Source organism: Wyeomyia smithii, chromosome 3, assembly GCF_029784165.1.
Source record: "Wyeomyia smithii strain HCP4-BCI-WySm-NY-G18 chromosome 3, ASM2978416v1, whole genome shotgun sequence".
Lineage (NCBI taxonomy): Eukaryota > Metazoa > Arthropoda > Insecta > Diptera > Culicidae > Wyeomyia > Wyeomyia smithii.
This window is the reverse complement of record NC_073696.1, coordinates 2027831-2053082: the sequence shown is the minus strand read 5'-3', so window position 1 is coordinate 2053082 and position 25252 is coordinate 2027831. Positions and strand designations below refer to the sequence as shown.

Genomic DNA, 25252 nt, shown 5'->3' with positions numbered 1-25252 from the left:
TCTATACTGGTATGCATTCTGTAAATTAGGAAACGAAACTGGCAAATATTACGTCAGATTTCAAACGAAAATAACAGCATAACCACATGATGGATAATAGCAACCAATATATTGTTGGATAGATAAAACGTGTAACAATTTTATAATACGCTAATCATCATTAATATTCCACTGCTCAACGGTGAAAATCGATAAAAAGTTACAAGAAAATCTACGCGAACAATGAACCAATCACACGCGAGCATTCCTAGCACAGATAATGTGAATGGACACCAACCATTTCCTGTGATATTCTCAGTTTCAATATAAAAAAAATGGACAGAGTTTCCCCGTCCCAACAGGTCAATTTAAATTTGCTTCCATGAACTTAGACTAATTTGAAGTCTCGAAGGTAAAGATCTTTTAAAAGTTTTGAAACAAGCCTTTTACTACAACTTAAATTTCTAAACCTGCTGCCAGAGCATAATAAAAACTGATGTCTTGAAAGAAAACATGCTGGTAAAAGCAACAATACCGTACAGTATAATATGCATATTATGTGGAGCAGAGCGCCACTGGTCTCTCGTCGTCTATCATTGCCATGGTACATGACTTCTATTTCCGTGAAATCAAGGGAAAAGGGCAAGGCTGCTGCATTGATAGTGCTTAAAAGTTTATCCCATGAATATGGTTACCTTAGAAAAAAAAATAAACTACTCAACAAGAATTGAGCATTTTTGCAAGGGTCATAAGATTTTGAAGTAGAATACTTCTCTCAGGAAGTTCGGCTACATAGGGATGTGAAATGAAAATCTAAAACCTAAAAAAGTGAAAAATATGTCCAATTTCAAATGCTAATAAATCGGTTAGTATTCGATGGATTTCCTTCGTTCTTTCAGCAATAGATTGGAAAATCTTCTAAGATTCTTCCCAAAAGAAGATAATTGTAATTTTATTATTCACACTATTGTACTATTGAAAATAGTCAAGCCTTGTCAAAACGAAAAATTCGACCTCTGATTGGTCGTTATATGCTTGCTTCCCAAGCACGGTCGACAGGATCATATACCTTGCAATTGAAAACATGCTATCTGGCCTATATAAGAGCCTGTTTCAGCCGGAGCCGCTCATAATAGTTCTAGACAGCGACAACAGCAGTCGTCCTTCCTTAGCAGCAGCACTAGCCCTGTGGTTGGTCATCACGTCTCAGGAGCAGCGCGGTTCTCCTTAGCGTGTGTCGCCAGACTGCCATTACTCCTCCCGTGTTGGGGCAGCATGAAGATTGCCATCAGGAAATCCAATTTTGAACATCAAAATGCCTCTTCCAAGGCAAATAAACAAGTCATTGAAAGTTAATAGTTTTTGGCAACGCAAGCAAGCATTCTGTGTTGCATCCTAGCAATTCAAATTTGTCGCACCCGTCTAATTTACTGAATGTGAAATGGCTTCCACAGTGCATGTTTTCGGTGTATCTGAATTCCCCCAATGTTAGGGCAGCTCAAAGGTTGTAATTAGCAACCGATTTTGAACCGCAAAATTCTTTTTTTTTTCAAGGCAAATAAAAAAGTAATTGTAGGTTAATAATTTTCTGGCATCAACACAAGCAGACATTGTGTGCGGGATGCAATCAAATTCTGTTGTAGTTGTCTAATTTTTACTTTCACTTTATTTAGTAAGCCCCCTACTGTAGGGGCAGCGCAAAGGCTGCGATCAGCATAACCGACATTGAATAACAAACTGCCCTGTTAGAACGCATTCACAAAAGCAGTTAGTTCGACTATGCAGAGCTAGTATGAAGTCGATTCAATCAATCAGCATTAACAGAATTTCGTCGTCTCCCAGCTGCCAAATTGCAACATGATGCAACACGCAACAGCCAGCAAACGAAATCGCTTGGTGTGACAAACCGCAATAAGATACGGGTTAAAACCGTTGCGTGTGTGAGAGCACCATCGGTGTTTATTCGCTGGATACAAAAATCGAATGCGAATTGTGGAATAATTCGTCTAAAGAACATAAGGAAATGGTAAACCTGAACTGAAAGGCGTGCCCTATTACGTAGCACCCTTCGGCTATAAAAGAGTGTTTTTGGGAAAACTAGCTACATTCATTAGTCGGAAGGTGAGCTGGATGGACCGTCCACAACGTTGACAGCAGCAGCAGCAGATATCAGCACTCAGCGGTAACAGTATATATCAGCGGGTTGCGCCTGTGGCTGCCTTCAAATTAAACAAATCACTTGCCCTGTGGTTGGTCACCACGTCTCAGGCCTCTGCCTGAGAACGAACGCCAACGCGAGCGATCGGGCGAGATTTTTGCAGTACAACAGCCGGCAATGGCAAAATCTAATGGAAAAGTTGGATCATTTTGTTCAGAAGAATATTACTGTCGGTAATATTACAGAGCTGCGATTGCATTATATCCGATATGGAATTGAACAATTGTTCTTTTGAGAACAAGTAAAACACTTAATTTGAAGAGTTAATAGTTTTGGGTACCAGTAGCAGTATGGTAACAGCCTCAGCGGTAAGTGCAGCCGGTACTTCCATGAGGCGGATGTTATAAGGAAGTAAATGGAAGCGGCATGGCGAAACAGTTCGGGTGTGCTTAGACGCGCGTCATTTTTCGTTGTTGATATTATTCCCCACATGAAACGAAGCGCTTTCGTACGATAGCGGCGGTATTAGCGGTAGATGCATTTGCCAACACTTACTCCAGTAAAGCCGTGTCTAATTTTCAATGTGAAAACACCTTTCTATTGTGTTGGCCGTGCACATTAGGCCTCTGCCAGGCTAAACGCGAAAAGCGGCGTGAACCGTTTCGCCCGGCCGTAGGTTAATGTGCAGCCCTAAGTAGTGCTGTGTAAAAGTATTCTACTTCAACCTCGCGGTCGTGGCTTTGCACACAACCCTCCTGTGATTTTTCTTTTGCATTTTATCTTCGATATTCACTAAATAATCGTTGTTGATGATAAAAAGATCGATAGAAGGGTTTCCAAATTCGCAACAGAATATATTTATCGCAGCTAAGCAGCGGTTTTAAATTCCTGGAAGTGGTACAAGTGGTACTGTGACAGCGTACTTACGTTTAGTACTTCTACCGACCCTAAATTTATAATGATAAACAGTCCTAGTATCAGCGTATGGCTCTGTTAATATGTTTAATTTGGTAAAAAATATAACGTGGCTACAACAATTCTAACCTCTAATTACGCTTCGCTTTTGCACACCTGTGTATGGGAATTATTTAGACGCGCTATTCCTGCACTATTTGTTTAAGAAAAAATATAAATGTTTAAAAATAATAATTATTGCTAATACCCTACACCTTGAAATATCCTACAAAACTTTTAGTAATTTTAATATGCAAAAGAATGTTTCAAGAACTTAGATGGTTGAAATTGCTGAAAGTGTGGAGCTCGACTGGCCTTACATTGACTGTCCCTATTGTGCTTACTGTTGGTTGTCATTTATCAGCAGGGTTGTTTTTCTCGGGAGGCGATTGGCACCGAGGGGTCGGTGACAATCGTGATCGAAAGAGTAGATTTCTGGAAATACAAATTTATAGAAGCTCAAGAGCCAGCGAATCCTTCTGAATATTTTGTCGATTCACTAGGATCTATTCAGAATATTTGTTCACATTTTAACATTGTTAGATGATATATTTTTGTTTTCATATTAACAAATGATATTCTTACGGATATTAGCTGTCTTCGTAATACAGTGAATGTAATTGTTGGCAAATGAAAAAAAATTGTCTAACAAAAAACAGAAATTGATCATTTCGTACTTTACCTTTCTTGGAAATATTGATTGTTATGATTTTTCGCTGGAACTTGTTGATTTTTTTGTTTAACATATCTTCTTATGTTTCTCTGTGAGTGAACCTATATAACGGCTTCGAAATTATTTCCATAATTAGATTTATGTAATAAATTTTATTTGATCAGAGTTAAATAAGACAAAATTATGTATTATGATAACGTAGGTATTGTTGGATTCGGTTTATGAGGAAATAGAGTTATTTCTGATTCAGACGCATTGCGAGAAATTCTTGGTGCTTTTACAATAACAACAACACGCTTGTGCCTTGTCAAATAAATGTTGTTCGCACAAAAAAACACTACACAATATCGTTAAGTGTAATCAAAGTTCTTTCGAGTGTTGCTCAATATATTTCTAAAAAGAAAATTTATGGGGAGGCTGCGCATAAAAAAATACTTAAACCACAGAACAAACGAATTGTTGCTGTCTGCAGATTCTGTAACCTTTGAAACTAAAAATCTTTCTAATTACAGTGTTTAGTTCCACGTCACCATTTCATACAACCCTAGGGCTGTATACCTTGTAGTATTTCTGCAAAATATTCGCTTTAAAGTTGGAACTATTGGTGCAATGCGTAGGCCTGTTTTGAATCATGATAGGAACAGCTTACTTCTGAGACTTCACCACTTGCTTGTGCTCGATATAGTGATAGATACCAAGTAGGTACAATTCATCGAAAAGTTTTTGTCAGAGAAACTTTTTTCCTTGAGAGTGCTCATTTTGGAATGTTAGGAATAGTTTTAGACAATTAAATTTTCTCCCTAAATATACTTAAGTATAAATAAATCTTAAATAAAGTGGCTGCTCCGATTATGATATATTGTTCCGATCAGTTCTATGATTAGATGGAATAATATTTGAATTGATCGGGTTGGCTATAAATTATTGTTTTAGTAACCTAGACAGCTAGATTGCTTCGCAAAACCCAATTGGTTCATGATATAATGCGATAGTAATGGTGACAATAATAGCTTAAATTGTTCCGTTTATATTCGTATATCATTTCTTGCACAACCTTTCTCGTCGAGTTGGCAGTTGGATCCCATTTCTAATCATTTTTTCACCGGCCCCCCAGTAGTCGTTTGTAGACTGTATCTTCTGGCAGTGACTACCTGCATCTCGTTCACATACGTCTGACTGTTCAGATTAAAGCTTTCGACTAATTTCATCTATCGTACCTGCACTTGTTATAACTTCGATGACTTCCTTGACAAACATAAAGCAGGTATTAGACGACGCAAATATTTGCTATTTTTGGTACGATTTTTATTTGCACAAAATAAAATCTGTATTAAAAAATAGCAAATATTTGCTTCGTCTAATACCTGCTTAAGTCTTTCTTATAATAAAACTGAGCAGTGACTTTTTCAGGAATTTAAAAAGGGAATGAGATTCGTAACAAAAAACCAGCCTTGGTGCTCCATTTCGTTTCGGAACTTGACCTTCTGTTTATTTATACACAGGTATCGCAGCCAACTATTTAGTGCACAGGGCAATTGCGGGGCTAGCGCTACGATCCTACTGACACTAACAGTCTCTCCCGAACCGAGACTTGAACCTACGACGACTGGCTTGTTAGACTAGCATCGTACCTCGAGACCATCTGGAAAATAATGAGGCTCGTAATATCAGGTGCAAAAAACAAGGGTGATAATCTGCTTATAATAGTATTTCGGAATACAGCAGACACTCGGGTGACATCACAAAAGATTAATGACTGGTCGCAGTGAGTAATAAAAGTATAACAATTTAACAGTATCGCGGTTGATCATAATCAGCTAAAATTGCAGCGCCTGGAAGTAACGAGCAGTAAACTACGCCCATGGTGGAGGAATCTTCTGTATCATAGCAGTTATTGGGGGGGGGGGGGGGGGGGGGTAAGTGTTAACCTAAGCGCAAGCGAATCAATTTTCTATCGCGGGTAGTTATCGGCCACTTATCGAAGTTATTAGTGTTTTTCTTTCCAATTCTTTTACCGCAATTTGAAGCGATCGTTTGTTTTAACAAAAAAAAAATGATATTAAAAAATCTATACCTATAAAAATGGAGTTCTGCCTGTCTGTCAGTCTGATTCATATGGACTTGGAAACTACTGAACCGATTGACATTAAAATTTGTTTTTAGGGGCTTTTGGAGCCGGGGAAGGTTCCTATAGTAGTTTGAGACCCCCTCATCGTCTGGAAGAGAGGGTCCCCATACAAATGAAACACAAATTTTTGCATAATTCGAGAACTAATCGAGCAAATGAAGTCAAATTTGGCACGTTGATGTACTAAAAAGAAATAAATATTTCTGTGGTACTTTGATACCTCTCCCTACTCTGGAAGGGGGGGCTCCCATTCATACGAAACACAAAAATCTGTATAACTCGAAAATTATTCAAGAAAATAGAACCCAATTTGGCGTGTGTGGTTTCACAAAAGCAAGAAATCGACACCCCTCCATTTTTTAGAAGAGGGGGGGGGGTAGTTTCCCATACAAATGAAACACAAATTTCTGCAAAAATCATAAATTAATCACGTAAATGGAACCAAATTTAGGATGTGGAGCTTCTTGGGAGTTTGACACCCCTTTCTTCTTGCCAAAATTCAACTTCAGACACTATTGTTTCTGGGAAACAGCCCAAAATGACCGAATATCACCCAATACTTTCAACAACTTTCTGTTTCTAAAGAACAGTAGAAAATGACCAAATACCACATAATATGCGTATTTCCGTATTCATATTGATGCACAGAAGCCAAATTCCACCGAATTCCAAAATGGCGACTTCCGGTTTCTGGTAAACAACCCAAATTTACCAAATACCACGCAAAATGGATATTGTCGGAACCAGAATGATGCACAGTAGCAAAAAATCGACTCCGGACATTATTTTGAATTCTAAGATGGCGTCTTCCGCTTTCTAAAAAACCACCGGGAGTGACTAAATATGCACAGATACAAAAAATCCATCCATCAGATACTAAAAATCCACCCAACACACTATTCTCAATTCTAGGATGGTGACTTCCGGTTTCAGGAAAACAGGCAAAAAATGACTGAATACCACCCAATATGGGTATCTCCGGACTGATGGGCAGAGGCCAGAAATTGACTCCACATGCAAATCTTTGGATAAAGGTGAAATCAGTTTAGAGTGATTGAAATCATTAAAATAAAAAAAATGGGCGAAACGAAGTTTGCCGGGACTGCTGGTAATAACATGGAAAATAATGAATATATATGTACCATGCAGAACCCAAGGGGCGAAGCGAATCATCCAGGAAGCAATCCCGATCACAAAGAATAAAAAGTTAGACGTGGGGAGTTGGAAGGTAGAGAGTCGACGGCTGAAAAAATAGTTTAAACAGCTTGCCGAAAAGAAATGTCCCATATTGAGAGGGAGATTTTCGACGACAAGGAACCACGACTTGACCAAAACCACAACAGCCTTAAGTCGAGCCAGATGTATACAAAATTCTGAGACAAAGCTAAATACGCCATACTGGAGTACGGAAAAAGCACACAACCGATACAGTTGATTCTTCCGGCAAACGGAAGAGTAAGAAGACTTCCCAAGTAACAGTAAGCATTAAAAAATAGCATTTGAATGGCACTCATTCAGTCTTCCTATTATGATAATTATCAAACAGCTTTTTATCAGCTAACCTGATGCGTATTAGCTTTATATGAATGTTACTAATGTTCAACAACATTATGGTATATTTCGAACTGAATTTCTATTTTTAACAACGGCTTTTTCCCGTTAACACGCTTGCACAGCAGTGTTTAGGGATGAGCAATAGAATAAGTCGGCAGCGGAATGTGATCCGAAATAAATTGTGGAACAGTACCACCGTCCCTCGTAGTTTAATTGGTCAAAACACCATGCCGGAGAAAGGGAGATTGCGGGTTCAAGTCCCGTCGGGATGCGGTATATTTTTCCAAATCTGTATCATATTTCCAGTTCGCTTAATTTTCGTTCTCTCTACTTCATATACTGTCTGCTTAATGAACATTATGGTAAACTAGCATTACTGAGAGCAAAATATATGCTTATGGTGCTACCGTGAACGCTAAGATGTAGTGCTTCAATGCATTTGAAAAAAAGCTTTAAAATTGTTCGTTACAAAGTGCCATTAATACTGACCGACAACTGGCTGATGAGAAACCCAGCAGCAGATCGGCGTAAGTCATCTCTTCCAGCTGACTCACGGTTCGTGAGTGGGAGGATATGTACCGGCCCGATTCCCAGAATTAGGAGAAAGACAGTTTACATTCCATTTCTACAGACATTTCAGATATTCGATGTCACCGTCCGTTGCATAGTTTGATATAGTAACTGTGCATATTTAAGCATTACCTTAACGCACCTTGCATTTTTAGTTCCAATGGAAAACATAGAATATATCCTTTCATCATTCCTTTAGGCTATTTGACACCCATTTTTATATGACCTAAATCAAATAAATAAATGACGGTCGTATGGCCCAAGTATAGAGGAAAATAACGCCTAAGTGTACACTGGTGGAAATATTTATAACGCCACCATATTTTTCTGTGTTGGTATTCTTTTCAGTAGAATGCCAATTTCTAAGGTTTATTGTCATACTGAAACTAGTTTAACCGTTATGTACTCGGCAACTTTAACACACGTAAGTACTCGGCAGGGTACCCGGGTACTCACCAAAATGAAATGCTTCTTACTTCCTCGATTCTTGACCGATTTTCGATCTTGACCCGTCAAAAAATTGGAAAATTTGTCTATTTTTAGTATATGGGGCCGTGTTCAAGGCCGGACAGATTTTCCAATCTTTTGACAGGCCAAGATCGAAAATCGGCCAAGAACTGAAAGAGCAGGAAGCATTTCATTTTGTGGGTACCCTGCCGAGTACTTATGGGGTATAAAAATTTGAAGCCTCCCCTATCGACCCCCCCCCCCCCTGCTGCTATAAACAGTCTGATGATGAGAAATGTTTTATTTCCAATAGTTAGGAGCATTCCACAAGTTTCAGCTGGCTGGGTTGAGGTTATCCTTGTTCTTTAAAGCAATAAAGTCTGAAAAGGTAGCCGGGTACCCTGCCGAGTACATAATGGTTAAAAAGAGCAAAGCCTCGGTGCTACATTCCGATTCGGAACTTGACCTTCTGTTTATTTATTACACAGACCTCGCAGCCGACTGTTTAGTGAACAGGACAATTGCGGGGCTAGCGCTACGATCCCACTGACACTAACAGTCTCTCCCGAACCGAGACTCGAACCTACGACAACTGGCTTGTTGGGCCAACATAGTACCTCGAGACCATCTGGAAGAAACCAGTTTACCAAGCTTAAAAATGGACAGAGGACACTTGTTTTGTGTATTAGGAGATGGAAATAATTATAACATTACCATGTTAGTTTCTTTGTTCAGTTCGCTAGCATTTGGTTGATTTCAACATTATTCAAGATAGCTATTAGCAAGGGTAATACTACTTGCTGCATACCTTCTTTAAAATAATCCCATTTTCCACATTTTGAGGGTCAGGCTAAAGGGAATGGTTCTAACGAAAAAAGAGTGGTGTAAATCGATGTTTAAAAAGAAAAAAGTCTCCTCAAAATTACTCGTTGAATTGGCAGGAATAGGGATACCGTATCAAACCATGTTCATCACCCTAAAAGGACGCATCTTCGACGAAGTTTATACATAATAGGTAAAGACAATCGACAGTCATATAAAATTGAATAAATTCAGAGAAGTTTCACAAATTGCTAGAGGAGCCGTTGATTTCATTCACGGAAGATTTTATGGATGAAAATGTTATTTTTCAGTAATACATTGCTTCATTTCATACAGCCAGTAATTCCAAAAAATTCTAGTGGCTCATAATATTCCTCTCATGGATTGGCCATCATGTGGTCCGGGATTGAATTCTATGGGGAATGTTTGGGGAACTATATCATCAAATATATTTACCCTAGGCAGGAATTCATAAATTAAGTAACGCTATATATGCAGATTTCAAAATTTCAGGCCGGCCACCTCTCCTCTATGGAACAATAAATAACTTTTACTATGACTCCGTCCTTGAAAAGTTACGTAACGTTAAACAATTTTTCCACCTCCGTCAACATTTGTAATTTTAAAAATATATCACAGTTTTTAATGTGCACAACAGTGCTCAACTACACTACACACAACTACCCTTTATTATATAAATATATTTAATGCTCATCAAAATAAACGAAAATAAATGCTTTAGAATGCTTTTAACAAAAATTCGGTTTTTTTTTCCTGTAGGAGCCTATGACCACTGCTTCCATTAGTTAGATATATTGTGGTATACTCCGCGTTAATTTTTATGCACTGTCAGTTCGTTTCATCACTATGGGTATCAGTGATAGTCGCACCCAGACTTTGCATTTCACCCCAAGAAGGTATGACTTCTTTGATGAAGTTCCTTACCTTCATTAGTTCAGCAGACCATATCTCGTTAGGCGTGAGGATACCTTTTCCAAGAATACGCAGTCTTTGTTGAATTAATGCGCTGCATTGGCACAGTGAGTGTTCCGAGGTTTCTACTTCAGAATTACAGAAACGACATAAGTCATCTGTCAGTTTATCTAATTTTTTAAAGTGATACTTACTCGGACAGTGCCCAGTAAGTAGGCCAGTTAACGTACTCGGATCAGCTTTATTCATACTGAGTAGGTTCCGTGTGATTCTTTTACATGGTGTAATGAATAGTTTAGATTGTCTTGCTTTGGAATAAGCCTTCCAGTTGGCATCAATCATCATTGATTACCAGCCTCTTAGCTCAGATTTCAAACAGGATGAAGATACCCCACAGAATGGCTCCGGCCCGACGAAAGCAGTTGAAGAACCAATTCTTGCTAAGAGATCGGCTTTTTCATTTCCTTCTATACCACAGTGACCAGGCACCCAGTATAGATTGACAACGTTTGTTACAGTTAGTTGTCGTAGGGATTGAATACAATCCCATACCAACTTCGACTGACATGTGTATGCTTTTAAAGCATTGAGAGCTGCTTGACTATCTGAGAAAATGCAGATGTTGGCATACCTATATTTCCTAGCCAAGCAAATACTTGTGCATGTTAGAATAGCATTTATTTCCGCTTGAAAAACTGTGGGCCACTGCCCCATTGGAATTGATATATTGATTCCTGGTCCAGTGACCCCAGCGCCTGTAGACTCGCCCATTTTAGAGCCATCTGTATAAAAAATGACTGATCCTGGACAAACCTTAGGACCTCCTTCATCCCATTCGGTGCGATTGGATTCAATCACTTTGAAAGGAACACTGAAGTTAGTCTTAGAGTCCATTCGATCTTCATTCATGGTTACTAAGGTGTTCAGTTGTAAATTTTTGAGGATTCGTAAATGTCCCTGTAGATCTCCTTCCTGAAAGAATTTGACACGTTTCAGCCTAAGAGCACCTTTTGCGGCTTCAAGTTGTACATACTGATGTAAGGGTAGAAGATATAAAAGAGCTTCTAAGGCTTTGGATGGTGCACTGGCCATTGCTCCTGTTGTTGATAAGCATGCCAGACGTTGTAGTTTATCTAACTTTTTCTGAGCTGATAATTGTGAAGTTTTAGGCCACCACACTAGCGAGGCATAAGTTACTCTGGGTCTCACTATTGCCGAGTATATCCAGTGAATCATCCTCGGCTTGAGTCCCCATTTTTTGCCAAAAATATTGCTGCAAGCCCAAAGAGCGTTGTTTGCTTTTGAGATCGCATACTCTAGATGGTCGTTCCAGTTGAGCTTGTGGTCAAGCATAACACCTAGGTACTTGGTTCGCTTGGATAGCACCAACTGTGTGTCTCCCAACTTAAGAGTTGCAATATTATACTTTCTATTTCTTGTAAATGGGATAATGACTGTTTTAGAAGGATTGACGCTTAGTCCTTCCAGGTTACACCATTTAAGTGTGTAGTTTAAGGCGTATTGCATTCTATTGGAAATAGTAGATCCGCATTTACCCCTGACTAAAATAGTAATGTCATCAGCGAAACCGATGATTTCGTATCCTAGGTTCGCTAAGTTGTTAAGAAGATCATCGACAACAAGAGACCACAATAAGGGAGATAAAACCCCTCCTTGTGGGCAACCCCTTGTTGGTTTTGTCGTTAAAGTTGATCTTCCTAAATTGGCTGTTATCAACCGGTTTGATAACATAGCGATAGTCCAATTCAAGATGCACATGTCAAAACCGCGTTTTTTCATAGCATTTTTTATAGATTCGTGAGCAGCATTGTCAAATGCTCCCTCAATATCAAGAAAGGCTGTCAGAGAGATTTCTTTAGCCTCAAAAGACTTCTCTAGTTTTGAAACCAGCGTGTGGAGTGCTGTTTCAGTTGATTTACCAGTTTGATAGGCAAACTGAAATTTGTGTAATGGTCTACTTTTTAAGTAAGATAGTTTGATGTGTAGATCAATGATTTTTTCCATCATTTTCAAAATGACAGAAGTTAGACTGATTGGTCTATATGCTTTGGGACTCGTCCAATCACGTTTTCCAGCCTTAGGAATAAATATGACGCGGACTTCTCGCCATTTACTCGGAATGTAGCTTAGTGTCATGCTTGCCCTGAACATCTCCACCAGACAGGGAACTATAATATCCTTGCTTTTTTGTAAAAACACTGGATAAATCCCATCTGGCCCCGGCGATTTAAAGGGCTTAAAGGAATCCACCGCCCATTCAACTCTTGACGTCGTGAATATTACACTGGCTAATTCTTGAGCTTTAACCTTGTCGTGAATTGAGCTAGATTGAGCCATATAGAAGTCCTGTGCATTTTCGGGAGTCAATTGAGACGAGCCTGGGAAGTGTGTATCCATTATGACACTAAGTGTTTCCTGAGAGTCTGTTGTGAACTGACCGTTTTCGTTCTTTAAGCGGCCAAGCCCATTTGTGTGATCTGTAGAGAGGGCTTTATGGAGTCTAGCTACAACAGGCAAGTTTTCAACTTGCTCACATGTACGCTTCCAGTCCCTGCTCTTTGATTTTCGAATCTCTCGATTGTATTCTGTTAGACAGCTTTTATATTCTGTCCAATTTCCGGTAGTTTTAGCTTTGTTGAAAAGCCTCCTTGTCGATTTTCCACCAAAATACGTTCTTACTAGAAGTTTTCCGTTTCACCGGACAACTTTCTTCGAAGGAATCTATTATATTAGTTAGAAAAGATGAGGAAACAGATTCGAGTTGCTCAGTGGAAGAGATGTCCAATGAGAGCAAAATCTTGTTTGAGAGTGTGGAATAGTAGCTATCCCAATTAGTTTTTCTAGGATCTCTGAATTTTTCGGACACGAGCTCCCCAGAAACATAGTTGAACATAATTTGTTTGTGGTCCGACAATGATTGTTCTTCTGACACGTGCCAGTTCACAATCATTCCAGATAGTTTAGCGCTACAAAGTGTTAAGATCAAGAACCTTTTGTCTAATTCTAGTAACAAATGTTGGATCATTACCTTGATTACAAATGTTTATGTTGTGAGAAATTAAATATTGAAATAAACACTCACATCTAACGTTGATGTTACTGCTACCCCAAACCGTGTGGTGGGCATTCGCATCACATCCTATTATGAGCTGTTTGTTTTTTTTTTGTTTGCAGTGTTGAACAAGCGCAGCAACTTCTTTTGGAGGAATCTCAGCGTTATCTCCTGGGAAATACGCAGAGGCAACGATGATCTCCGTTATCCCACGAGTCGTTGGAACCTCCACTTGTATTGCCACGACGTCTCTACTGATGAATTCTGTAACGGGTATAAATGTTAAGTTTTCCCGTATAAGAATTGCTGCTCTGGGAGCAGTATGTGTACTATCATAAAGAAGCTTACATTTTGGTGTAGAAATTCCTTGAACTCTATTGTTGTTGGACCAGGGTTCTTGGATTAGAGCCACGTCCAAGTTGTCTCGAGTGAACCTGCTACATAGGACGCTGCTAGCTCCTTTGGCGTGATGTAGGTTCACTTGAATAAATTTTATTTTATTGAACATTTTTGTTTGGTTTACCATTTTTCAGGGGCGTGTGATTCTCCCTCTGATTGGAGTGGTTTCCAGATGTGCGTGTGCTCGATTGGATCGTATCCCTGGCTTCAAGGCTTTTTGATCGAGCTTCAGCGATTACAGGTTTTCCAGAGTCAGACAAAGGGCACGAGTTACCACTCTGGACAGAAATGGGACCAAATTCGGTTAAAAATCATAAACCGTTCTAGTTCAGGGTTCTGTAATAATAATCCAAAACATAAGGAATTTTATTTGTATTTTGAAAAAGTATTGAAATGGTCAATGCTCTATCGCGGGCATCAATTGGGAGAATTATTCTGGAGGCTGAGCGGATTGTGTGAAATAATGGAAGCTATACACTAAAGTCACCTTTTACGCGATTTTTGGCAGTTAATGTGAGCGTCTTTGTTTACGCGGATTTGAGAATTTGAAGGTTCTTGTGGGTAGAATTTAAGTTAAATTTTCAAACTCAAAGTCCCGAATATTCACATCTTTTCTCACGGATTTTTAGAAAACTATTCTACAGACATCACTCGAACATATTACACGTTAGGATTTTTTTTCGCAATTTTCAAATTCACTTTGCCTTGAAATCTCATGGATTTATTTTTGATTTGGTGATAATCCCAATAAACGGTGGGTTTATTTTTGATTTGGTATTAATCCTAAAATTTCTTCAAAAGTTGTTTTAGAAGCTCCTGCGCTCCTCAACGATACAGTCTTGAAATATGCATTCCTCCTCCATTGTTAGCGTCACCTGACCTGAACGAAAAACAGTCTGTTCTTTTTGACGTAGAGTTGCAAATTCAAAACCGAAAACATCGAGAGCGTCACGAAAATTGTTTATTTTCAAATTCTTGAAACTCAGTTATTTTCCAGCGGATTTCTATACTTATTACAGCAATGGATTGAAAAATACTACAAGGTATACAGCCCTAGGGTTGTATGAAATGGTCACGTGGGACTAAACACTGTAATTAGGGGATTTTTTGTTCCAAATATACAGGGCCTGCAGACAGAATCAAGGTGTTTGCTCAGCGACTGTACGTATTTTTATTTTCAGCCTCCCCTGGAAATCAATTTTTTGAATTTTTTGATCTGTCTAACAAAATTATTAACAAGTTCCAGCAAAAAAGTCATAACAATCAACAATTCCATTTTTGTTTTTTGGTAGACAATTTTTTTCATTTACCTACAACTACATTCGCTGTATTACGAAGACTGCTAATATACATACGTTTATTATGGTAAAGCTTTAAGTAATAATATATCATCTAACCATTTTGAAATGCAAAAGGATATTCTAATGAATCTTAGTAAATAAACGAAAAATTCACAAGCATTCGCAGGCTCTTACCCTTCTACAAATGTGTATATGTGAAATTTACTCTTTCGATAATATCCGGTCACGATTATTTAGTGAATATCGAAGATAAAATTGAATAAATATCCGTTGCAAAATCCACAATTCTTGTGGAATAGTTCATGGTAATCATATTTAAGAGATAAACTTTCAATCACCATCAACAACGGCATTGCATACGTATAAAAATGTACGAACAAAAGTGTACTACTGCAATACGGATAGTACCGCTGCAGTATGAATAGAAGTGTACCGCCGAAATGTACGAATAGAAGAGTACCGCTGCAATCATAGACGACGAGAGACCTGCGGTTCTTTACTCCACTGATACTGTTGCTGTTACCAGCATGTTTTCTTACAAGACATCAGTTTTTATGAGGTTTTGATAGCGGGTCTAGAAATTGTTCAGGAATGGAGATTGTTTCAAACTTTTCGGAAAACTTTTACCTTCGAGACATCATGTTAGTCTAAGCTCATGGAAGCAAAAATAAATTGACCTATTGGGACGGGGAGACTCTGTCAATTTTTATATTGATATTGATACAGAGAATATCACGGGGACGGATGGTGTCCATTCACGCCGTCTGTGCTAGGGATGCTCGCATGTAATTGGTTAATTGTTCGCGTAAGTTTTCCTGTAACTTTTTATTAATTTTCACCGTTGAGCAGTAAAGTAATAATGATAACTAGCGTTTTATAAAATTGTTACACATTTTATCTATCCAACAACATATTGGTTATTGTTATCCATCATGTGGTTATGCTGCTATTAACGTTTGAAATCTGACGCAACATTTGCCAGTTCATTTCCAATTTTACAGAATGCATCCCAGTATAGTAAACAAAGACGTAGTCCCACGTCAAAATATCTATGCGTCCATTAAAATGCGAAATTGTTACTTCGGGATAATAACTATCGAAAAATGTAGAGTCTTGTTGAACGCATGTTTCGATCAATCTGAGCTGAAACAAGACCTTCTTTCCCAGACCACAAAGACACGCCAAACAGAAATTTACCTGTCAGTAGTCAAGTATAAAAGCTAGCATGCAGAAATTAAGTCTTATTATTGATTTCTGAGGTACGATGCTGGGGTGACATTGCGCATCTCGTTTCGAGTAACACGAACAAATATAAATTATCGCTAATGGGCGCTATGTTTCGTTTTCCGTATTTTTTCGACTTTCTGGGTTAGATGAGCCAAAGAACAAATGACAATGACAGCTTCTTTCAAGCTCGAAGCGGAACCGGCAATGTGTAACGTGCTCGAAAATAGCAAAAACCGTTGCAGTTGTCCTGTATACTTAACAGTTGGCTGGGAGGTCCGTGTATAATAAAATAGAGAGTCGAGCGGAATGTAGCACCAAGGCGTTGCTTTGCTTGTACAGTGCTTTTTCGCTTTTATCAACAGTCGTTTTCATCGCTGCTCGCCAAATTCACGCTCGATTTTCTTACGGTTTTTTTTTCGTTTTTATCACGCTTTTAAAAAAAAAACTTTAAATCAAGAATAAAATACTTCCAGTTGTAGAAAATGCATTCGAAACATCATTTTCACTTGTGTCTTGTGTCCTTGCATGTATATAGTTTTATGTACTCAACTAGGTGTCATCTGTTGCAAATAATTTGTGTCATAATCAGGGATCGTCTAACTACTCAGAGCTGTGCAAAAAATCTTCGTGCGTCTCGCAGATTTTTGTGCACGTCTCCAATATTTGGAAGGAGTAAGAGACGAAGGAGAGAGAGATTTTATACTTGAGAGTCAGTGATCGGGTGCTACTCATTTTTTTGCGTGCAAAGCACACGCCGTTGGGAGACTGCACAATAATTTCTAAAGAGACGAGTAAGAGCAGTTCGGATTGCACTGTACATTTCGTTTCCAAAGAGACAAGTAAGTGCAGTTCGCATGTCACAGCACTCTTTATCCGTCTCTTTCCGGAGATGTCTCTGTGCAATTATGTGCAATGAAAGCGTTCGAAACTTGCTACGAATGTTGCATTAAAATCTGTGTAGGGGGATGAGGGGCATAATAAGCACACGGGGTGAAATGGGCACCCCTCTTATATGCGAAACTACGCATTTTTTAATACAATGTGGTGTGTGGAACTGTTCCGTAGTTACTACAGTATATCTTGATGTAGAACAACAATGATTTGTCTGTTTACAACATGGAAACATACTGAAAAAATCAACTTGGTTCCCGGATGTTGGAAAAATTATAATTATTGCGCACTACAAAATAAGCTTATACGGTCGTGGCTCAATCAAGTATGTAGACACATCAATATGACGTATGGGTCGTACCCCAAATTTCACCATCATTGACGTTTTGATTTTAAGCTATAATTAGTGTTAAAATCTCATATTAACTTGAACTAATTCGATAGGAGCGAAATGGTCACCTATAGTTGGGGTGAAATAAGACAAGGTGTGTTGTCACATAAATTTACCTGAAATTCATCTCAGTAGACTTGTGAGACTTGTTCTGTTTCCATAGTCAGGCTTTGTTTACAGTGATGGTGCTAACATATATTAGAAAATCTTTGAAGCCGAATCGGTCAGAAAAAGGGACTGCAGGCAGAATTGGCCACCATAAGGCGCGACGGAACATTTACGAAACAAGCCGCCAAGTATCATGGCATCTCGCGACAAACGTTGGCCCATAAGTTGTACTTCTACACAGATATGTTCTATAAGAGTGCTCATTATGGCCCAGTGGGAAGCTCATTGTGCCCCACACATCGACTGATTGCTATTTATATAAGCATGAATCTAATTTGTGTTTTTCGCCATTATACGATAAACTTTTCAATTTGTGAATAGTGTACCTTTAATTATAAATAGTCGATTCAAGTTTTGTACTGAAGACAGCCCTTAAATTTTTGTCGTTTTCCATGCTTAAATCAGCAACCGAATTAGGAGCCCATTATGCCCCTATTCCCCCTACGAGTCAGCAGGAAGCCGCAAACGGGGAAAATTTTCACACGGCACAGAATAATCAGGGTTGCCACTCACATTTTTAAATACATTTAACTACTGCACAAGAAATGTAAAGCTAGCTTAATTTGTTGGTTGGTTGGTTGAAAAGTCGATAAAGTCCGTAATCAATGATATCTTTAAAACGTCGAATTATAGAGAATAAGAAGCACCTAGAAAAGGAACAATTTCCTCTCTTAAATATGTGATAAACATGGGTTTTGTTGTTAACTAAATTAAATTTTAAAGTCTACTGTACAAGATGTTTTTTGACGCCTCTTTATGTTTAGCTGCTATTTAACTTTAAAAGCATTGAGCTGTGCCTTCATTTAGTGTTATAAGATCAATTTTCATCAATCTGTTGTTCAAAATAGAAGCATACCTTTCAAACAATAATATGAGTTGTACGGTTCATTTTTCACTTATTGAAATGGTGTGATCCACATCCTCATACAACACAGATAATCGTTATGCGTGAAAATGTCGAAAAATAAAATCTGTATAACTACAGATTAATCTGAATATCACTGAGCATCACTGGCTGTGATCAAAAACTCTCTCAGCAAAGAGGCTCATAAAGCCCAAGAAATTTTCTAAGGTAGAAACTACCGTGACTGCGGGTAATTCTGCGCAGCACGTTTTCCGCGCACTCATCTTAAAAAACTATTTTTCAACAGTAAATTTTACTAAAGCACAGTTGATTTGTGTGCTTTACCATGTACATAGCATAGTCTGCTATAATAGTACAGAGATTAGGTATGTTTTAGTAAAATTTACTGTAGCAAACAGTTCCATAAGCTAGTGCGCGGGAAAATGTGCTGCGCAGAATTACCCGCAGTCACGGTACGTTTTTCTGCACTATACTGGGATAAATTCTGTGAGGTCTCCTGAGCGACACGAAAGGGATCCGAACTGCTTTTACTCGTCTCTTTGGTAATTGATGTGCAGTCTCCCAACATCGTGCGTTCTACTCGTAAAAAATCACAGGAGGGTTGTGTGCAAAGCCACGACCGCAAGGTTGAAGTAGAATACTTTTACAAGGAAGATAACCCGGCTGTTTGCGTGTCAGTCATTTTGAAATCGGATTGGTTTCGTATATACCGCTTGTTAAGCACAGTATCAACAAATCGTAATAAACATCACACTGCTGTGTATTTGCAGCAGCATAAAACCTCAGTTGCGGTTTATTAATAACCATTCATTATGCTTTTCAAAAAACATTTAGTAGCCTTGAAAAAGGTCGATTGCTGCAATTGCAATTTTCATTCAATTATTGCATAAATGCTTCATGGTCAGATATACCCGCTGCAACTGCTACGCTAATCGTAGCCATGCCACAGTTGTGGCCGTTATACGCTGCCATTGGTATCCGCTGACCCTGCATCAACTAGTGCGCCATCCATTGCTCCGCCGCTATCCGCTATCGCTGGTATCCACTGCACTGCTACTGCTAAGGAATGACTGCTGTTGTCGCTGTCTAGAACTATTATAAGCGGCTTCGGCTGAAACAGGCTCTTATTTAGGCCAAACAGCATATTTTCAATTGCAAGGTATATGATTCTGTCGACCGTGCTTGAGAAGCAATCATGTAACGACCAATCAGAGGTCGAATTTTGCGTTTTGACAAGGCTTGACTATTTTCAATAGTACAATAGTTTGAATAATAAAATTACAATCATCTTCATTTGGGATGAATCTTAGAAGATTTTCCAATCTACTGCTGCAAGAACGAAGGAAATCCATCGAATACTAACCGATTTATTAGCATTTGAAATTGGACATATTTTTAACTTTTTTCGGTTTTAGATTTTCATTTTACATCCCTATGTAGCCAAACTTCCTGAGAGAAGTATTCTACTTCAAAAAATGAGTAGCACCCGATCCCTGAGTAAGAGACATCTCCGGAAAGAGACGGATAAAGTGTGTTGTGACATGCTACCTGCACTTACTTGTCTCTTTGGAAACGAATGTACAGTGCAATCCGAACTGCTCTTACTCGTCTCTTTAGAAATTTATGTGCAGTCTCCCAACGGCGTGTGCTTTGCACGCAAAAAAATGAGTGGCACCCGATCCCTGGTCATAATTTTGAAAAAAAATGATCCGTGAAATACGTATTTCATTGACTTTGAAGCAAAAATTACGTATTATTAGAGCAGTTGAGAAAAAAGATCTGTTTACAACTCAAATAGCCCTAAAGTTTGGTCCACATAAAGCTTAAAAATTATAAAATCTAGCGGTTCCACAATTTTACATAAACAAGCATTAGACTCTGCTAGCTATGCTTAAGAATGGGCAGTACAAGGCGTATTGATATTTCATGTATAATAACCGGGAGAAAGTCAATAAAAACGCAACGGAGAAAAATATCATAAACTAACCTTTTCTTGTTTATTTATTTTTATCTTGAACCTATATCCCCTCCAACCATGAAAGTGCATCATTTTACTCAAAATGTCATAAATTTCAATTGAATCCTACACAAAAAATTAAATTTTTATCATTTCGCTAAATTCACGGTTTCGACAAATTCACGGTAAAATTTTTTTTGACCGTGATAAAATCGAAAAAGCACTGTATAACTAATTAATGGCAGTAAGAGGACGGTTGACTCTTACCGCAGTCTGCAGAGCAGCAGATGATTCTAGTGTAGCAAGGTAGAACAAGCGGCTCATTCGATCGCAGCGTTACACAGCAGACGGACCAACCGGCGAACTGCACAGCATTGCTGAACATGTCTGGATATGTTAGTAACTTGGTTAGGATCTGTCACGTCTCGTTTGCTCTCAGCCATTTGACCCTAGCTAATAGTTGTGAATGTGTTTGTTTGTTTGCTTGCTTGCAGTGTATGTGGAGGGGAGAATAACAAAAGAACTTTAATCATTTCATGTCATCGGTAAATAGCAATCCAAAATGAAGGTTATAGATCAATCAATAACAAAGATAGTTGTTAAAATGGAATTTATCGCTTCTCACCAACCCCAAGCGAGTGTATTCCCAGACCTATTGCAAAAATACCTTGACATAAGACAAGCTGTCGCAATTCTACGGTTACCTTATGAACCTATTTTTTTATGAACAAGTATTTCTCCTAAATTGACCGAATTGTTGATCAGGATACACTATAAAACCGGCCTTCATCATCATACTACTACTTTTGATTGATATAACATTTTTCCATACCGTTCAATCACGATGAACCGCGTTGAAAAAAAACCGCATATAAGATAGCCTCGTAGTCTGAAAAAAACTTCATTCAGTAAATAGACCCAATTAAAATCAATAATAGATAAGCCAATATACTTCCCAAAATTATATAAATATTGGAACAAAAGACACGAAAAGCGTTAGTTGGGCATTTAAAATTAATATGCATTAAAAATCAGGGCAATCACTTGAGAAGTGATTCAGTATTCGTTTCTGAATCGCAACGACCTTGACTCACATCGGTAAGAATGCTTTTTTTTCGTTCCTTTTCCCGAATCAACAATTTCCTATCGTTTGATTTTAACAGAAATTTTTGAACTAATATCATAAAAATATACATTGATTAGAGTAAAAAAACAGAAAATCTTACTTTCATGAACCAAACGATTTTTATTTCACTTTATTTTGCTTTATTTCACTATTCTACTTTTCTTATTCTAGTCTTAATAAATGCCGCATAAAAATAATCGGCGTTATTTGAAAAACTAGCGTTAAAATAATTTATTTTAGTGTAAGATATCGCGTGAAAAATTGATGTATAAAAAACAGCATGAAGACAACCCGCGTAAAAAATGACCCCAGTATATTTCAATAAGTTTGACTACTACAGACGCTGCGGCAAACCGGTGGAGTAATTTAACAAGATAATCTAATATATTATCCAAAAAGATTTCAACCCAGACGAATTTTGGTGCTCATTTCACCCATCTAGTTTTGTCCCAATTTAGTCCTAAAAACAGCAAAATACCAACAAAATTATCTCAATCGTCAACAACACTTATCTTAACCCTCGGTTTAATTTCAGGTTTCATAAGCATAATTTGAAAAATCATACTGTCGAAGTGCCATCAAATTTTTGAACAATATAAAAAACGATTTTCAAATCGATTTGAAATGAGGATAAATTGGAATTTGGCATATTTCAATAACAAACTTGATAAATTTTAATGTCTTTCGAATACATTCTGGTATGGGCGAATTGTGAGGTTTTTACCCTACGGTAAAAAAAATATTATTCATTTAAAACCAATGAAATCAATTTTAAACATTTGAAATATTTTGATTCTGAACGTAGAACAGAAAAAGCGTCATAAAATCGAAATGATCACCATGAGCATGAATTTGACGAGTACCTAGTAAAAAAAAAATGACCAGTGATAATATCGTAAAACCAGTGTAAAACTTAACATGGTAACATTTATTTAAATTCAATGAATACGAAAAATTAAATCCTTTATTCTGGTACATTCTTAAAACTACTACTGTTCCAATCTGCAGATTGTGAAATCAAATAACTAAAACGAGATAATTGTTAATGATATACCTAAATAGGAAAACTTATAATTTTTATATACCCATTTAACCTGATATCGACATCGTATTCCACCGTTAAAATAATTTTTACGGTCAAAATATTCTCAAATGAATTCAACTTTCAAATAAAAAAAAGTTCCCACAAAACCCCTTAGAGGTAAATTGGCAGGAACTTCTGTCTGTCTGACTGTTTCGCAGCAACTTTTCTACACTCTGTGCCTGCCATTGGCACAAATCCAGCTGGAACATAATAATTTCCGCAAGTCTAATGAGCTTTCAACCGAGTCGCATTCGTTCAACGGCGGCACCACGGGGAAGACTGGCTTCACAGTGTGTTTAACTTTCCGCGGTGTATGTCACGTGTTGAATCGAACTTTTGCGACCGACCGACTGACTGACTGACTAGCTGACAATCGCAGCCAGACCGTCTCCTGGGTCCGGGTAGTTATCCGAATTATAATCCTAGGTTCTGGGTTGGGCTGTCGAAGATGCTGGGTTACAGGTTTGATTAACCCCGCAGGCCGCACAGAATCCCGAATTACAAATTAGGCAATTTACTTCCTGATGCAGTACACGGTGGAAAGTTTTCAATGTGACTGATGTTTCCGACCTAGTTAAATATTTAAACTCGCTCTCCTTCATCAAAAAGTGGAATCGATTTGATGAATTGTGGGAACCGCGCGATGGAGTCTCACCAATTATTTATACCATCAAGCATTCCAAATATTATGACTTCACATTACATAACGAAAAAACATTGCCTGCATATGTTTACACATTCTTGCAGCGCAAACACTGCAGCATTTAATTAATGTTAATTACCTCAATCCTGAAACGGAAAAACTAACCGCCCCGAGCTACGCCACGCTGTGTATCAGATTTTTCTCCAATTCAGCAATTTCGAGCAACAATTTCACATGTAATCCAACTTGGCTGCTGTTACTTGCACTTCCAGCATCCGTTGTTTTTCTCTCCATCCACTAAATTAGCTGCCTAATAGAACACAATCTGGCAGGCACAAATAGACACGAACCACAAGCACACGCGAATTCCGACATGCAACAAGGTGTGCTTCACTTATATAAAACTCAAACGCAGTAATTCGGGAAGGGGTTGAAATCGACGTGTGGATTAAAACTCGGCAAACGTGTTGGCCAGTGTAATCCAAAAGTTGTACCGGGATCGGTAGCAAAGTGCCACAAATATTCTCCCACAGGAATTTGAATTCGAATTTGCCTAGACTTTGAACTTTTTACACGGAATCGATCCACTTGAATCTAATTAAACATTCCATGAATAAAAGATTGCGCAATGAGAGCTCGTGTCTCGAAAATCGTAACGCACAATTTCCACGGTAGATCCTTGGTAGAGCACGCCTTTTCACTTTTTATTCTAACATACAGTAATTACGATCTCACTTAACTGCTTCCCACCTTTGGCTTGAAGAACGAAACTTGAACCACTTCAAATAGGCCGTTAGCCTGTGCTTTTCGCCGCACTAAAACGCAAACCTCCCCCTGTCGAGTAGGGAGTGGAAACAGCTCCCGTGCACACACTCCGATTGCCAACTCCAACCCTCTGCTGGTGGATGATTGGGCGAGGGTAGAGGGCGGGGTAGGCTGATAACGCTGGCAGAGAACTGACACTTCCCGGGACCGAACCGGAGCCAAAACTGGGGCAGTGTGTTCGACGCGTGACGATCTGCGAGACTGATTTCAAGTGCAGTGCAGCGAAGGCTAGTGGGTCTCCGTTCTGGCGCTATGAGGAACAGCTTTATCAGTTCGCGAAATCTGCCAGCCTGGCCAGTGGCGTCGCGTATCCTTGCACGGCTCAGATGTTCGTGCCGAAGGATGGCAACGGGGATGCTGAGAGAGCCGAAGAAAGAGCGAAAGCTTTCTTCGGGGGACACGACAGATTGATCGAATCTCGTGGAAAGCGTTCTCAAGCAAGGATAAAAGCTTTCATTCTCAAAGCATCCAGTTACGAAGTTTTGTTCACAGTGGAATAATCAAATCTTTTCCAAACATCTTTTCTATTACAAATTATGTTGAGAAAACAACATATGCCTTCAATAACCAAAAATATCTTTAGGAGAATTTCTTGGATAAGCTGCAATTTCGACCCATGTGCTGGATACCATTCATTCGCACGCACGTGCCGCTCTCTCCAATCACACCAGAGAGAGGCATGCTTTCGGAGCTAACATCCGAACAGCGGACAGACTCACAGCATTCGGCCGGATCAGCTGCTGTTGCTGTTCTGTTCTGCACACACGCTTTTCGCTTGGTTACCAGGGGCAACAACCATCATCACCGAAGAAAGGATGAACGGCGAAGCGAAGGAGCGGGGATTTATTTAATGTGTGATACCATCGAACACAGTAAATTACATTTTGGTTGTATCGACGAGGGGAGCACCACCGCTGCTTTCCTCTTCGCCTGGCTCTGGTGTTATTGACGAAGGAAGGGATGTAACTTTTGCATTTGCTTTTTCGCTGGCTCGGCCTTTACATGTGCTTATTAATAGCCAATTCCCAAGGCTAGTTCAATCAGCTTGAACCGTACGGCTCTGGCATCGGATATGATGTGACCG

General features: G+C 38.8%; 1 long non-coding RNA gene across 1 annotated transcript in view; it reads right to left on the bottom strand.

The window, feature by feature from the left end:
* The window catches only part of LOC129732608 (uncharacterized), a 98187-nt gene extending 73818 nt beyond the window's left edge, over positions 1–24369 (bottom strand). The window contains exon 1 of the long non-coding RNA XR_008729297.1: positions 23483–24369. This is a non-coding gene — a long non-coding RNA (uncharacterized LOC129732608). The remainder of the gene's footprint in view (positions 1–23482) is intronic.
* Positions 24370–25252: the final 883 nt, after the last annotated feature.